Source organism: Salvelinus sp. IW2-2015, unplaced genomic scaffold (genome assembly GCF_002910315.2).
Source record: "Salvelinus sp. IW2-2015 unplaced genomic scaffold, ASM291031v2 Un_scaffold1185, whole genome shotgun sequence".
Taxonomy (NCBI): Eukaryota; Metazoa; Chordata; class Actinopteri; order Salmoniformes; family Salmonidae; genus Salvelinus; species Salvelinus sp. IW2-2015.
The window spans coordinates 58,585-72,959 of record NW_019942768.1 but is presented as its reverse complement, the minus strand read 5'-3'; the positions used below and the strand labels follow the sequence as shown (position 1 = coordinate 72,959).

General features: G+C 43.0%; 1 protein-coding gene across 3 annotated transcripts in view; it reads right to left on the bottom strand.

The window, feature by feature from the left end:
* LOC112069982 (four and a half LIM domains protein 3) overlaps positions 1 to 14,375 on the bottom strand; it is a 51,518-nt gene that overhangs the window by 24,992 nt on the left and 12,151 nt on the right. The window contains exon 1 of one of the 3 annotated variants that reach the window (XM_024137382.2): positions 1,576 to 1,644. The exons of the other annotated variants lie outside the window; for them this stretch is intronic. The gene's annotated coding sequence lies outside the window, so the exon portion shown is untranslated. Of the gene's footprint in view, positions 1 to 1,575; positions 1,645 to 14,375 lie in introns of those variants that run through there. 3 annotated transcript variants of the gene reach the window in all.

The window sequence follows — 14,375 nt, the reverse complement described above, 5'->3', positions numbered from 1 at the left end:
GAGTGCAATAATAGTGTTTAACAATATTTTTGAATGACTACCTCATCTCTGTACCCCACTCATACAGATAATTGTAAGGTCCCTCAGTCGAGCAGTAAATTTCAAACACATTCAACCACAAAGACCAGGGAGGTTTTCCAAATCCTCGCAAAGGAAGCCACTTATTGGTAGATGGTAAAAAAAAAGCTGATATTGAATATCCCTGTGAGCATGAAGAAGTTATTAATTTCACTTTGGATGGTGTATGAATACGCCCAGTCACAACAAAGATATGCGTGTCCTTTCCATCTCAGTTGCCGGAGAGGACGGAAACCGCTCAGGAATTTCACCATGAGGCCAATGGTGACTTTAAAACAGTTACAGATTAATGGCTGTGATAGGAGAAACCTGAGGATGGATCAACAACATTGTAGTTACTCCACAATACTAACCTAACTGACATTGAAAAGAAGAAAGCATGTACATAATTTAAAAAATATTCCAAAACATGCATCCTGTTTGCAACAAGGCACTAAAGTAATACTGCAAAAGAAAGGGGCCAAGCAATATAACTTTTTGTCCTGAATACAAAGTGTTATTGGATTTGCCCCAAACATACACATTAGTGAGTACCACTCTCCATATTTTTTACTATAGTGGTGGCTGCYTCATGTCATGGGTATGCTTGTAACCGTTAAGGACTAGGGAGTCTACACTGGAGTTGCTTACCAAGACAGTAAATGTTCTTGAGTGGCCGAGTTACAGATTGGACTTACATCTACTTAACCATTTTCAGGTCTTGCCAGAGATTTTCATCTAGCCATGATCAACAACCAATTTGACAGAGCTTGAAGAATTTAGAAAATAATAGGGAAATGTTGCACAATCCAGATGTGGAAAGCTTTTAGAGACTTACCCAAAGATGCTTCTACAAAGTATTGATTCATGATTCAGAGGTGTGAATACCTAAATACTTTTTGCAATAAATGAAGAAAAAAAATTAAAGAAAAAAAAAGGGTTTCACTGTCATTATGGCGTATTGCGTGAAAATGGGTGAGAAAAAACCCATGTAATACATTTTGAATTTAGTAACAACAAAATGAGGAATAAGTCTAGGGGTTTGAATACTTTCTGAAGCCACTGTAACTCGGCCTATGCAAGTCGGTTGACATGAGGCTAGAGGCACAATGAAGCAACAAAGTCAAACTAGGGGATACATTTCATGTGCAACATCTGTTTGTACTTTTTTTTTTAGTTGTGAGCTGCACTCGCTGGCATTCGCTGTATCAGATAAAGACACTACAGTAACTGTGAGGAAGGGGGTGAGCCAATGAAGTCAGAGGAAGCAGAGGAAATTGCTCATGATAACGAGATCACACCATGTTTGCAAAAACAGTGACTATAACAACCCAATGAAAACGAGATAACACCACGCTTACAAACACACAGTCACTATAACAACCCAATGAACAGACACTCAGACCACTGCTTCTAACTGCCAAATGACGATTCACATGGGGATAATATGACACCGAACCTAGCTAGCTGCTTTCCAATAGTACCCAACATCAAAAAAACAAGGACAAAAGCACTCACTCGTCACGATTAAAATGCCCTAGGCATATCTTAAACTCTGATGCGTCTCGGTAGGTCAAACCTTCGTCAAACCAACACTTCCTGTTAAGCAATGCATCATTTCCTTAATTGCGGTTGGAACAGGCCAACTCCGCCCCCAGCACTCCATAGCTTCCACGGGTCGGGATGCATAGCCATTGCGCAATCTGTGGCCGCCGCTGTTTACGCTTCCAGCCTCGGAGTGGAGCCACAYATCGGACGCCGTTGGTAAACAAACAGAGGATCCAGCTGAAGAGTTGCCACTTCTACGTCTTTCCTCCCCCACRMTCAGACGAGAACAACCTGGCCCACCCACCAACATACTCATTCCTCACACATTTCATGAGGCTACAATCAGTAGGCCCGAGGCCCAATAACACACTACTGCTGTGGCCACCGCTATTCTCTGTGATCCCTAAAATAACAGCACCGAGACGCTTTGTCTCTACTGACCATTTTCATAATATCATGCAGACTCAAGCCATACTGTGCTGGCTCAGATATTTTCTTCTCATATCGCCCTTCACACATGGTTCCGGCGAACTACGCTGGAACCGTAAACAGGCAGGCCCAGTACAGCTCAGCTTAGTTTAGCTCAGTAGTGAGAAAGCGGTACACMGTTCCTATGCGGAGGGTTTGACTTCACCAAAAGAGGGCTGGGCAGAGGACCAGACACAGGAGGCCTAACCTGTCATTGTCCCTGAGCATTTAAACACAGCCTGGTGTGGTGGTGGGAGGACACCGAGGACTCCGATGAGGGAGAGTGTCGTAAACATAAAGGAGGCCAAATGAGTGGCAGGGCAATTGTAATTTSTCTCTCCTCTTAGCTTTTAATGAGCGAGCAGGTGTAGAGGAGAGATGTGATTTATAGATTTGAAGAGAMGCAGAGGAAAACCCAGGAAAAGGACAGGCCTATGTGGGACACAAACCTCCGCTAGAATGTTAGCAGGGTTTACTTTGCACAGTGAGTAGGGATATGTGCTAACTGGCCCCGAAGGGAAAAAAATTAATATATATATTATTTTTTAAATGGGGCTCAACATGGAACAGAAGTTTCAGACCATCATATGGAGAATGTCAGTTAATCACAGAAGAGGTGACACAGCGCTCATCAGTCATTTCTGTAGGCCTATTACAGACTTTTGTAAATGCCAAAATTGACATTGTGATAAAACCATATTCTTACTTGCCAAGACATATACCCCCCCCCCCCCCCCCAACTGTCTGTCCAAYCTTACCATAACTCCCCCAACGATAACAGAAAAAAAGTGCCTAAATCCTACAGTGCTTTTTCAACCAATCATGAAGGACAGCTTTAGATTCTGGAAAATGTATCTGGATGTATTTTTATATCACGGTGTGGATGGTCAAAAGACTACATTTTTGGCCCACATTTGTCTTCCTTTGAAGAGGAAAAAAAACAAAACGCTGCCATACATTACAATTTCACATCTGGTTTGGATTCGGGGAAGTATGCAGTCAACTCCAGCATGCCAAAGGAGGTTTTGGACAGTCACTGACTGGAGAATGCAGGAAGGGGTGTCTTTACTTTCTCTGCGGCACTGGTATTTGRCGGTAAATGTTAAGAGGGCAGAGGGAAAAACGGAGAGAGCGAGAAAGAGAAAGGTACAGTAAGTGACAAAGACGGGGGGCAAGCGGGAAAAGATATCGGCCTAGATCGGAGTGGGAAACACTAGTTGATGGAGAGATAATGACAAGACTGTCAGCATTGCAAGGGGAACACAGGAAGTGAAAGAATGCAGAGACAAAAGAGCTGAGAGAAAAGGCTATATAGAGATCATGTTCAACAAAAGGATAAAAAGCTAGCCGTAGTAATAAAAGATAGCGTCTGAAGTTATAAACAAGGTAGCATTTAAGTCTAAGGAGAGAGAGAAAGAAATGTCTGAAAAAAGGAGCAAGCATGTAGTTGACAGTCATCACAGAAAATCGTCTCAGTTAGGGCCCTAGTGGACATTGGTAGGGGTAGGGAGTGTATTATATGGAGTGGGGTGAGTACAGTTCAGAAGCCACTGTATGAGAAGGTGGCGTATATTATTCCTCCTTGAACAAAACACGGCCCTGATTCCCAGGAGTCCCCTTGCTACCCCGTTTCCCACTGACCAGCAGCACCGTGCAGATGTATTACCGAACAAGGCCAGCCCATAATTCTCGTCACGGTCCTGTCCTCCCCTGGCTGGGCTGCCGGTCATCTGCACTCCGATCCAGGGGATAGGCCAGGGCATCACTTTCATCTCTTTGAAAACAGAACTCTACTGAATACTACAGARACTGGCAGGGTGAGGGGAGGGTTTGGCTCAATATCATCCTCTGAGGCTTCATTGGAGCAAGGTGGAAATGCAGACGTGTAGATACCATGGGAAGTTGATTGTTTGAATATCTGTCAGAGGCTGTAGTTATTTTTTTGGGGTGGCAAATTTCATTAATGCTTGCAACAGAACTTAAACATGCTGCCTTAGCTTGATCCATGAAAAAGTATTGTATTTCTCCCACCTAAAGGAGAATTGCGCTACTAGAGCAGTACGACCAGAATATTTAGTTACAGTAGGTCAGTACATTCTGGCTCCCTTTCAGAGTGATTCAGCAGGTCAGCCTAGCTGGTCTCCGGAGAGGATGGTGTTTGCACTAATCTTCAGAAGGGGAAACGGAGGGAGTCCTCCTATGCAATATCTTTACTGGCGTGGTGACAATTTAATCTCTGCCGGTGTTGTACATCGCCTCCCTCCCCGCTCCCCTCGTTTGTACCTAGAGCCAGACACAACAACCTCCCCAAGGCTGTTATGTCTGGACCCAGAAACAAAACAAAACCTGTTAGYTATTTTTGAACTGTGAAGACTTGACACTTTGGGACGGAAATTGGTACGGAAATTGTGATTTTCTAATTTAGAGGTCAGTGATTCAGTCATAGAAATGGATTCAGTRACACATTTTATGCTGTAGTACAGGGGTCTAACATGTTGAACYCTGGTAGCTCGCAGCCCACCTATCACTAGCTCGCCAAACAATTCTGAAAGTGCATGTATTTTTCACGTGTTCCAGCGCAAACTGCCATAAACAAATCTCACAAGTATCAGACACCTCAAGCTCTAACCAATCAAATCCACATGATCCCACTCRTAGTTAGCCAGAATTGGCTTAAAAAGCCAAACGTGACACAATATCTGCCAATTAAGTTCCATCAATATTAACCTTGTATGTCTGCGTGCTGCACACGTTGTCTCTTATTCACTTCTTGTAACCAGTTCGTGACAATGAGAACTGTCTTCTGGGTAGAAAAATACTTCCCCCAAAACCTTCAATTAAATGTTAACTGCAAAGTAAGCTTACCTGGCGGAATTATATAATGACTATTTATATGAAATCGGGTGGGCTTTTGATTTACAAACTCTGTCGTAATATATGCAGTGGTGTAAAGTACTTAAGTAAAAATACAGTACTTAAGTTGTTTTGGTGTAACTGTACTTTACATTTTTGACTACTTTTACTTCACTACATTCCTAAAGAAAATAATGTACTTTTTACACAATACATTTTCCCTGACACCWAAAAGTACTTGTTACATTTTGAATGCTTAACAGGACAGGAAAGTGGTCCAATTCACACACTTATCAAGAGAACATCCCTGGTCGTCATCTCAACTGCCGTTGATCTGGCGGACTCACGAAACACAAAGTGTGCCCCTTGCTATCCGTAGTAAAAAAATAAATAAACCCAACAATTGTGACATCTGGTTTGCTTTATATAAAGTATTTGCAATTATTTATACTGATACTCAAGTAGTATTTTACWGGGTGTGTCTTTTGCTTTTACTTGAGTCATTTAAAAAAGGTATCTTTACTTTTATTCAAGTATGACAATTGGGTACTTTTCCACCACGGGATATATGCAGCAGTAAAAACAACACTAGACCAGCACATTCCTCTTTTGCAAAATGCACAATTAAAAGGGGTATRACACCAGCCCTCAGATTTTCTGATGCAATTTAAGCATTGACATGGATTTAGAACATCCAATGTCATTGTTCTCTATGAATACTTGCAATTTTGAGAGTGAAAAACTGAAGAAAAAAACCCAAACCAGGAAAAATAAAACAATGTGAAAATACTAAATAGTGCCTATTTGAAAGCTAGGAAAGAATTCATGAGTAGTTTGCAACCTATTTCATAATTTAAAAGTAGCTAGAAAATGTTGGAGACCCCTGCTGTAGTAGGACTGGTCTCAAGGCTGAGATAGGACACCAGGAACTTGATATACAGTACAAAGGCATTTCTCAGAGCCCGGTCCGTCATGCAGAGACAGTGGTGAAAGATACACTGCCTCTTATCCTTCCTTTCCAGAGCCGTGGATTTCCGTTCGTCTGTAACGGACAATGCAAATTCCATCCTTCCTGGTTTCTAGGGATCTGACCTGAATGACACTTCACATTCTGTATTTGCTTACCAAATGGTCATCTGTGTAGTTCCCTTAAACCTTTGACACAAAGTTGGCTAGTCAAATGCTACACAGCCCATTTAACATAGAGTAAAGCACAATGTTCATGAATACATCAGCAAGTTGATTTGACATCATCCCCCTCATGCCCTACCTCCCTGCCGCCTTTTATTTCCAACCCACACGGACCAAAAAACCAAGGCTAGACCACGCGCCACAGAGCCAAAATGGCTCCTGTAAACTGGCCATTCCCAGGTGGTCGCCTGACTCTGCCGACTCAGCACAGTTAGCGAGGGCATCAAGGAGCTGGTGTAYAGTTTCAGAGCCCGCACAGTCAGTAATTTGAGCACCCTTTGATGGCCACATGCAATTGCTGCTCGCCACAACTGCAAGCAATTATTCCTCTCACACACATGGCCACTCATGATTGCTATGGTGGCACCTGATCCTTGGGTTAAGACGCCAGATTTRTGACCAATGTGGCAATGCTCTCCTTCCCTATTGCTCGCTCTCTCTATTTCAAACCTATATAGGGACTATCTGGAGGCTTTGTGGCTTGCAGGTATAGGCATCTGAGACATGTCCTATTAGAAGTGTTGCATAACGTTCCTAGTTAAGTACACTTGTAATGAGTATCAAAGCTGACATCTACCCTAGCTATGTTCTCTGCAACTCACAAGAGTAAATTGCGGTCACCAAAAACCAGCCCTTTCGCGCTCTCTCACTCGCTCCACGACCTTGAAAAGATGGGTTTATTTGAGGGGGAAAAAAACATTACGTATGTCCAGAAAATGCTGAGGGAACCTGCCAAATGGGAAACGACTGGGATGAATCACCGTTAAAAGTAATTTCCAGTAATATGCAGAGGTCCTTCCCCCCCACAGAGTAAGGTCTCCTTGGAAACGTGTAAACAGTGCCCTCATTCCTCAGCACCATAAAACACTTGGCAGTGAAGTCTTCCCTTGCTTCTAGTCCTCCCAGAGTTCACTGAGGGCAGCAACCAGCGTTCTGGAGGTGATACCGTGGCAATYCGAAATATGTTGACTCTCACACTCAACGTACCCCGTATGATCAATTTTGCACTGAATGAGTACGCACAAGCTCGTCGATGAACTATTTCACTTTCATCGGATARTGTACATGACTAGTGGGCCGACTTCATTCCTTTTACCCTGATCAAAAAAAATAAATAAACACATGTCGTTGGCGTAGAAGCTGACAGCTGGATCTAAGGTGCCCTAAATAAAACTTGTATACAAAACTGATGCAACTCTTGGAAAGTTGGCCAAAAGCCTCCAGAACCTGAGGATCAAGTCAATCCATGTCTGTACAGTAAGGGYCCGTATAACAGAAGCATATTAAAAGCAGCGTACTAAAGATCTACTGTACAAAAATAGAATAATAGACCTAATAACTAGGTGTGATAATGGTGGTGGAGCGACAGGCAGACAGACAGGCATTTCTATTTCGAGAGTCCCATTCCCCTAGTTGACCTGTCTGATACATATAAAAATTGAATTTTCCACTCATAAAAAACATAATGACCATTTCTTTCATTCTGGTATTTGTAGGGGACACCAGAAGTAGGTTCCTTTCCTGCTGGACGGTGACCCCTATGACTAGCGTGGGGTCGAAGACAATGCGGGGGCCAGTTGCTCCTTCCTGTCCCCAGAACAGAGATATATCCCAGAGCTCTCACAGATCCCATCACAGACACAGTACACACACGGTCACAAAGAAAAGCAGACACGTACTGTATAAACACGCCAGACAGKGACAAGCAAGTAGACAAAGAAACAGACAGGACACTGCTCTCATATACAAACATATACAGCACATGCAAAAGTWTGCATACACACCATTTCTTTACACTGAAAAGCTAAAATGGGAAGATCGAGGGTTCAAAGACAAAAATAAAATCGGGGGACAATGGGTGACTTGTGCAGGAAGACCAGAAGCGGTGAGCAGCTGCATACACACACCAGCAGTTTGTTTAAAGCGGAGTCTCAAATGGCAACCTATTCCCTATYGTGCACTATTTTTGACAAGGGCACGTACAGCTCTGGTCAAACATAGGGCACTATATAGGGAACAGGGTGCCATTTGGGATGAAAACAAAATCTCTTTGTGGCGACTTCCCCATTGAGTGTCATTAATGCTCATATTCACAATTCCGACTGTTCCACTCATAAATGAACCCGATAAGATCAAACAACTTGATATATTTAGGAAATGAGCTCTAAAAACAAAGTGGGCAGATCCCGGTCATTGTCATCAAAGCACACTGAGTGGATAACCAATCCAGACAGAGAGCGGACCAGACTGGGATAAGAAGCACTAGGGTTTAATAGGCATAATCCTGCCAAATTACTCTCCTCACTGGTATAAGAGACCAATAAAAGCTGTGCTCATTCAAACAGTGATTTCACTGAAGCTGACATAACAGGGAAAAGTGTCAARTTTTAAACACGCTGGCCATGAAAAAAAAAAAAAYAAWCTGCATTATGCCACAAACTTACACAACCACAGTTACTAAACATCCCTCATGCCGGACTCTGGAAYGAAGAAAGAGGAAAGACTGCTGGCTTGTGCCGAAACACGCCTCTCCTGACCCAATTGTACGATCCCCAGCGGACACATCAAAAAAAAGGACCACCTCCTTCTCTCCCCCTCCTTCCCTCCCCCTCCCTTCTCTCATTTTCTTTGACCTTCACATAGGACCTGAGAGAAGAGAATGTCACGTGTCTGTTGCAGAAGCCAACAGTGCAGCCAGTGGGGGTCAGCGACCCGCGGGTCAATTTTTTCCCTCTCCATACCGCAGGGAGAACGCCCTGGCTCACACACAAACACCCCCCCCCCCGCTCTGATATTCAGAACACAGGCTGTGCATGTGGCTGGAATGAGCGCACTTCAAAAGGTGTTCATAAATCAAGCTGCCTTGCCAAGGACTCCATCCCGTTCCCCTCTGCTACCCTCCCCCTCCATCTCTCTGCCCTTCTCTAACCTGAGAACCTGGGCCACGTTCAGTTGCGCATGAAAGATGGTAGCGCATGGGCCCAGAGATGAAACTCCTTATTCTATATAGTGCAATATTTGCTGGACTTTGCAATGCAGGCACATTCTCAGTGCTCATTCACTCTGGTCCCGTCCTTCTTCTGCCTCCACTGCTGAGGAYAAATGAGTCAGAACTAGTAGTAGCCAGGTCAAGGSCAGGTCATTGCATCCTTGTCATAGAAGATATTTGGGGAGTGGCAGGTTGTTATAAGTAGATGCTCAGACACATTTATATCATCATAATCATTATCAAAAATTGCAGATATACCTTGGTGRGAATGGACAGGGAACTTGACTGTTGGTGTGTTCAAAAGCGCTTGAAGGAGAGCCCGATCTAAGAAATCCGATTTCGACTTTACCAGAGGAGAGCCACAATCCGTCACGCTCTTATCTCGCTGTGTCACATGGGATCTCTTTATCATGCAGCCATGCAAAACACTACTCGTCTTCTCCGCCTAATTCACTGCAAAGTGATWAAATGCAAAGTCCACCCAGCGCTTTGGTTAAACAAAGCGACAACGTACGCAAGCACAGGTGTTTCGGTAAACACCGGTAGTGGAGTTGAATTATGTCGAGTCCCAAGCAGACATGTCTTATCTCTCTCTCGCTCACCCACAATCTCCCCACTCTTTCTCTGGCCCTATACATGTCTCTTCTTTAGGAGACGGTAGGCTATAGGAAACCGTATAGGGGAAACCTCAAGACTAGGACTTAAGATCAGTTTAACAGAGTAGGAAGTAGTGTTGACYTGAGACCAGAATATTTACTTCGATACCAGGTTTAGTATCACGATTCCATGACAATACTTGATACCYAAARGATACCACGGCAAAAAACAAGACGTATTACCCAAAGTCACAGAATTGCACTTGATCCAGACAGATCTTATTTAGTTCAATGTCATTACATTTGATGAAATGTTTGAATTTTGAATGTATGCATTAATGAATCAATTATACAATCCATTCGATTTTACCAATCCAACTACGTAACAATGGTATTGATTTATTTGTATGGTAAATCTATTGAAACTGGGTAAATCAGGATGTAACCTAGGCCGAGTCACAATACAGGTGAATGCATWTTCAATAGAAGTGTGTGCATTCATTGTGTTATTGAGCTTTGTRTGACTMATTTKATGRMGCTACAGATGAAACAGTTTCCTTTCCATTTGGGKCTTATTATACTGATCAARAACATTTGCATAGAAGAAGCAAGTAAAAGTAAAAGTTAGCGCTTATTCACACACAACCACAGTCAGTTCAAGGCTCGAGAAAATATGATCTTGACTGGGAGAGATGTGAYGCGGGGGAGACGAAGTGAATGTCACCAAAAKCTTTATTCAATCAGCTTTGGATTTCAACAATATGTTTTTTTTCTTGTTATGTTTCGAGGTACTAGGGTAGTGTATTGATGTTAGCTTCAGCTGTAAACTAGTAAGAAAAAGTTAACCTACAAAGCTGGAAGCTACCGGAATCTTGCATTATAAAGTGTTCTAGTCTGTAATGGACGTTGTTTTGCGAACAGTAAATTAACAGTTTAACATTTCTAAATGCCGTGTTGCATTATTTAAGTGTGTTAACTTCTGTGCAGCATAACTGGTGATGCAGCCCAGACTCCCAGTGAGTGCAGTGGTTCCTCAGCACAGGCTAGAGCTAGCAATGAGTAAGTGGAGCAGGAATGGTGCGTTCGCACTAAAAGGGGACATCGGCTGCGCTGTAAGACAGACACGATCCTCTCTCAATCAGTAGACGACGTGAGACACATTTCACAGAAGTACCGAAAGTAACAAGTTCTAGTACCAAACCGTTTCATGTTCTAGTATCGAAAAAGTACCGAAGTTTCGGTATACCATGCAACACTAGTAGGAACAGGAAAATTACTTTAGCAGTGAGACAGGAAAAGACAGAAACCTGGCAGACAGACTGACACTCCCTAGTCAAAGGCGCCAGGTTTAGTCACTGCTCTGAGAACGTCTCCATCGATCAACTAAAAGTACATGTTTGTCACACAAGGTGTAAATTAACTAAATTTACTGCACAACCCCTGATTAGTGGGCTGCTGGCTTGCACAGCGTCACAGTCAACCACAGATGGGGACAAAAGGCATCCCACGGCACTCWACAGTAAACACCCTTCAATCTGGCTACACTGTAAAGGTTAAAAAGCTGGCACACACATACAAAAACACAGGAATGTGTAAGAGCACACACATACACCATACACAAATGATCTGTGTCCAACAGAGAACAAGTATGACGTGGTCTGACCAATGATCCTTATCTATATGCCGACTTAAGACCGAAAGCCCTCTAACATCAGTCCCACTGGGCACAGACGTCAGTTGAACGTCTAGCTTGTCAACTTCTGTGAATTCAACAAAATGTCACGTCATTGGATTTAGATTATTATTTGTATTTTTTAATGGTTGAAAAGTGATTAAAAATGCCCTTACGTCGATGACTTTTTGCAAATCCAATCTCTTTTCCATGTTGATTCAACGTCATAACTTACATTTTTTGGGGGTTGAAGTGTGAAAACAACGTTGATTCAACCAGTTTTTGACCAATGGGGTGCCACCGCTTTCTTAATTCTTTTTTCAGCCATCACAAAACATTATACAGTTTCCATCTACTAGCTTCTTTGAGAAAGCTGGCGAGGGGATGAGGGCAGCCGAGGGGGGTGAAATATTTTCGGGGTGAAGTCATGGTGTTGGTGTCATTGGCCCTATGCTGTACTGCTTACCAAGCAGTCTGGCGCTCCCCCGTTTCTACTCATTGATTTAATTTATTTTGCACTTGCATTGGATGTGGTTCTGTTTGATGCTGGATGCCGAGGTCTCCTACTCCCCTTAAAATGCAACTGAATTGCTAACGTATGGCAAAAAGTAGAGAACAAACAACTAATAATGTTTGCCAGACTTTGCTCGAGAGGAATGGGTGGATGCGTTGAGAATGTACAGCTGGACAGTGTCAGTGGAGAAGAGAGAGGTAATCRGGCAACCCCCATGAAGTTAGTCTGAATMGAGATGGCAACGTGCATGGATGGCTATCTAGCACCCCGGCTCTACACCTTTTGAGAAGAGCTGAACAGTGCAAAGCAGCGATTATATTCCAGCTCGCACCAATGCAGAATTAGAGCAACATTAGTATTTTTCACAACCTAAGCATAGTATTGAAACGGATTSAAGAATATTGCCTCTGTGTGGGTGTAAAAGTCCTAAACAGGAATGCAGCTGGGAAACTATAGATTTCACCCTGACCAAAGGTCCTCTAAACCTTTCAGTTCAGGGTCACGGTCAAAGTCAGTGGTCATGTGTAGGGATAGGGTTCCATCTGCAGTAAGGGTCAGCTTGGTGTTTGATGGTCAGGGCCATGGGAGTGATGTCATCATGAACAAAGACTCCAATAGATTCTGTTTCTATGGATGTCACAGTCCCCTTCAAGTGAAGACATCTCTCCCTCTCGAATGTAGACACACAAAGTTGTCTTGATTGACAGTAGCAAGACACTTATAAAAGTCTTGATCAGAGAACCAGAAAGTCTGGACATTACATTACTGAGTCTAACAGGCCTGGGAACCTCAAAGAAAATGTGCACAACAGCAGACAACACAACATCAACAGAACCTCTARGGCATTTAAGGTCTGGGTCCCATCTGTGCTGGTAAACGTGTTAGATGTTCTGGTCTCTGCTCTGGAATGAGTTACACAGAAGAAAAATAAATAAATTGTAGTCGTTTCAACTACACAGAACAAAATATAAACAACATGTAAAGTGTTGGTCCCATGTTTTATGAGTAGAAATAAAATGTCCCAGAAATGCTCCATACGCACAAAAAGCTTATTTCTCTCAATTGTTTTCCATCCCTGTAAGGGAGCATTTATCCTTTGTCAAGATAGTCCATCCATCTGATAGGTGTGGCATATCAAGAAGCTGATTAAACAGCATGACCATTACACAGGTGCACCTTGTGCTGAGGACAATAAAAGGCCACTAAAATGTGCAGTTTTGTCACACAACATGGCACAGATGTCTCAAGTTGAGGGAGCGTGCGATTGGCATGCCGACCGCAGGAATGTCATCCAGAGCTGTTGCCAGAGAATTGAATGTTCACTTCTCTACCATAACCCGCCTCCAATGTTGTTTTAGAGAGTTTGGCAGTATGTCCAACCCGGCTTCACAACCGCAGACCATGTGTAACCACGCCAGCCCAGGACCTTCACCTGCGGGGGGGGGGGAGATATTGATGTCTGTAGTAGAGCCCTTTGTGGGGAAAGACTAAATTCTGATTGGCTGGGCCTTACTCCCCAGTGGGTCGGCCTGGATCCCATGACTTCGTCCCTGTCCAGTCATGTGAAATCCGTAGATTAGGGCCTACGGAATTTATTTCAATTTCCTTATATTAACTGAAACACAGGAATATCTTTGAAATTGTTGCACAATGCATTTATATTTTTGTTAAGTATAATTATTATTGGTTCCTCAGCCTTTKGTTAGTTAACATGCCAAAATAATAGTTGAACGAACCTGAGACAAATTTAGCAAACACATTATGTTGACAGAATTTTGGGCTGACTTCAAATTGGTGCCAAGTTTGGGCCAACTAAAAACAGTTAAATGCAGGTAACACTTTAACAGAAAAGTTGAGTAAACTAAAAAAGGCTGTTAATAATTATTATTAGTTGAAACTAGATATTATTTTTTTTACAGTGTATATTCAATTACCACAYACATCCTGGGCTTAATCCGCCCTTCGGTTCTGCAAGCCCTATCGAACAAACAGATTACGCTCTTTGGAGAACATTAGTCCAATGATCTCATAGATCCGACTGTATGACTAAAGGTAAACAGTTTAATCAAGTGTGTCTGATAAAATTACGTTCTCTTCCGTTCTTTGTTGAATTAAAGGTAGTTGCCGCTAAATTACATTGCCATGAGCAGCACTGCAGATAGAGAGATGCAAGACTGTTGCGGAAGTGTGTTTATTTTCTGCATCTACGTCATATTACTGAGTCTACCTTTAATGCGCAGGGGGGAAAAAAGGGAGTGGAATTTCTCCGGCCTAGTTGCCTAACACAAACCATTACAAGCGAGAGTCAATAACATTAGTATGCACTGAACGCCAACCAAACAGTAGGGACTTGCAGCAATCTCAGAGGAAGCCATGCTGTGACAGGCACACCTGTCAGTGGCCTACGAGCATTAACGGTGTTCCTCTTGGGCCATCTCTCTGCATCCCTTCATTCAAGATCACTGGCAGTGGCTCTCCATTGCCCGT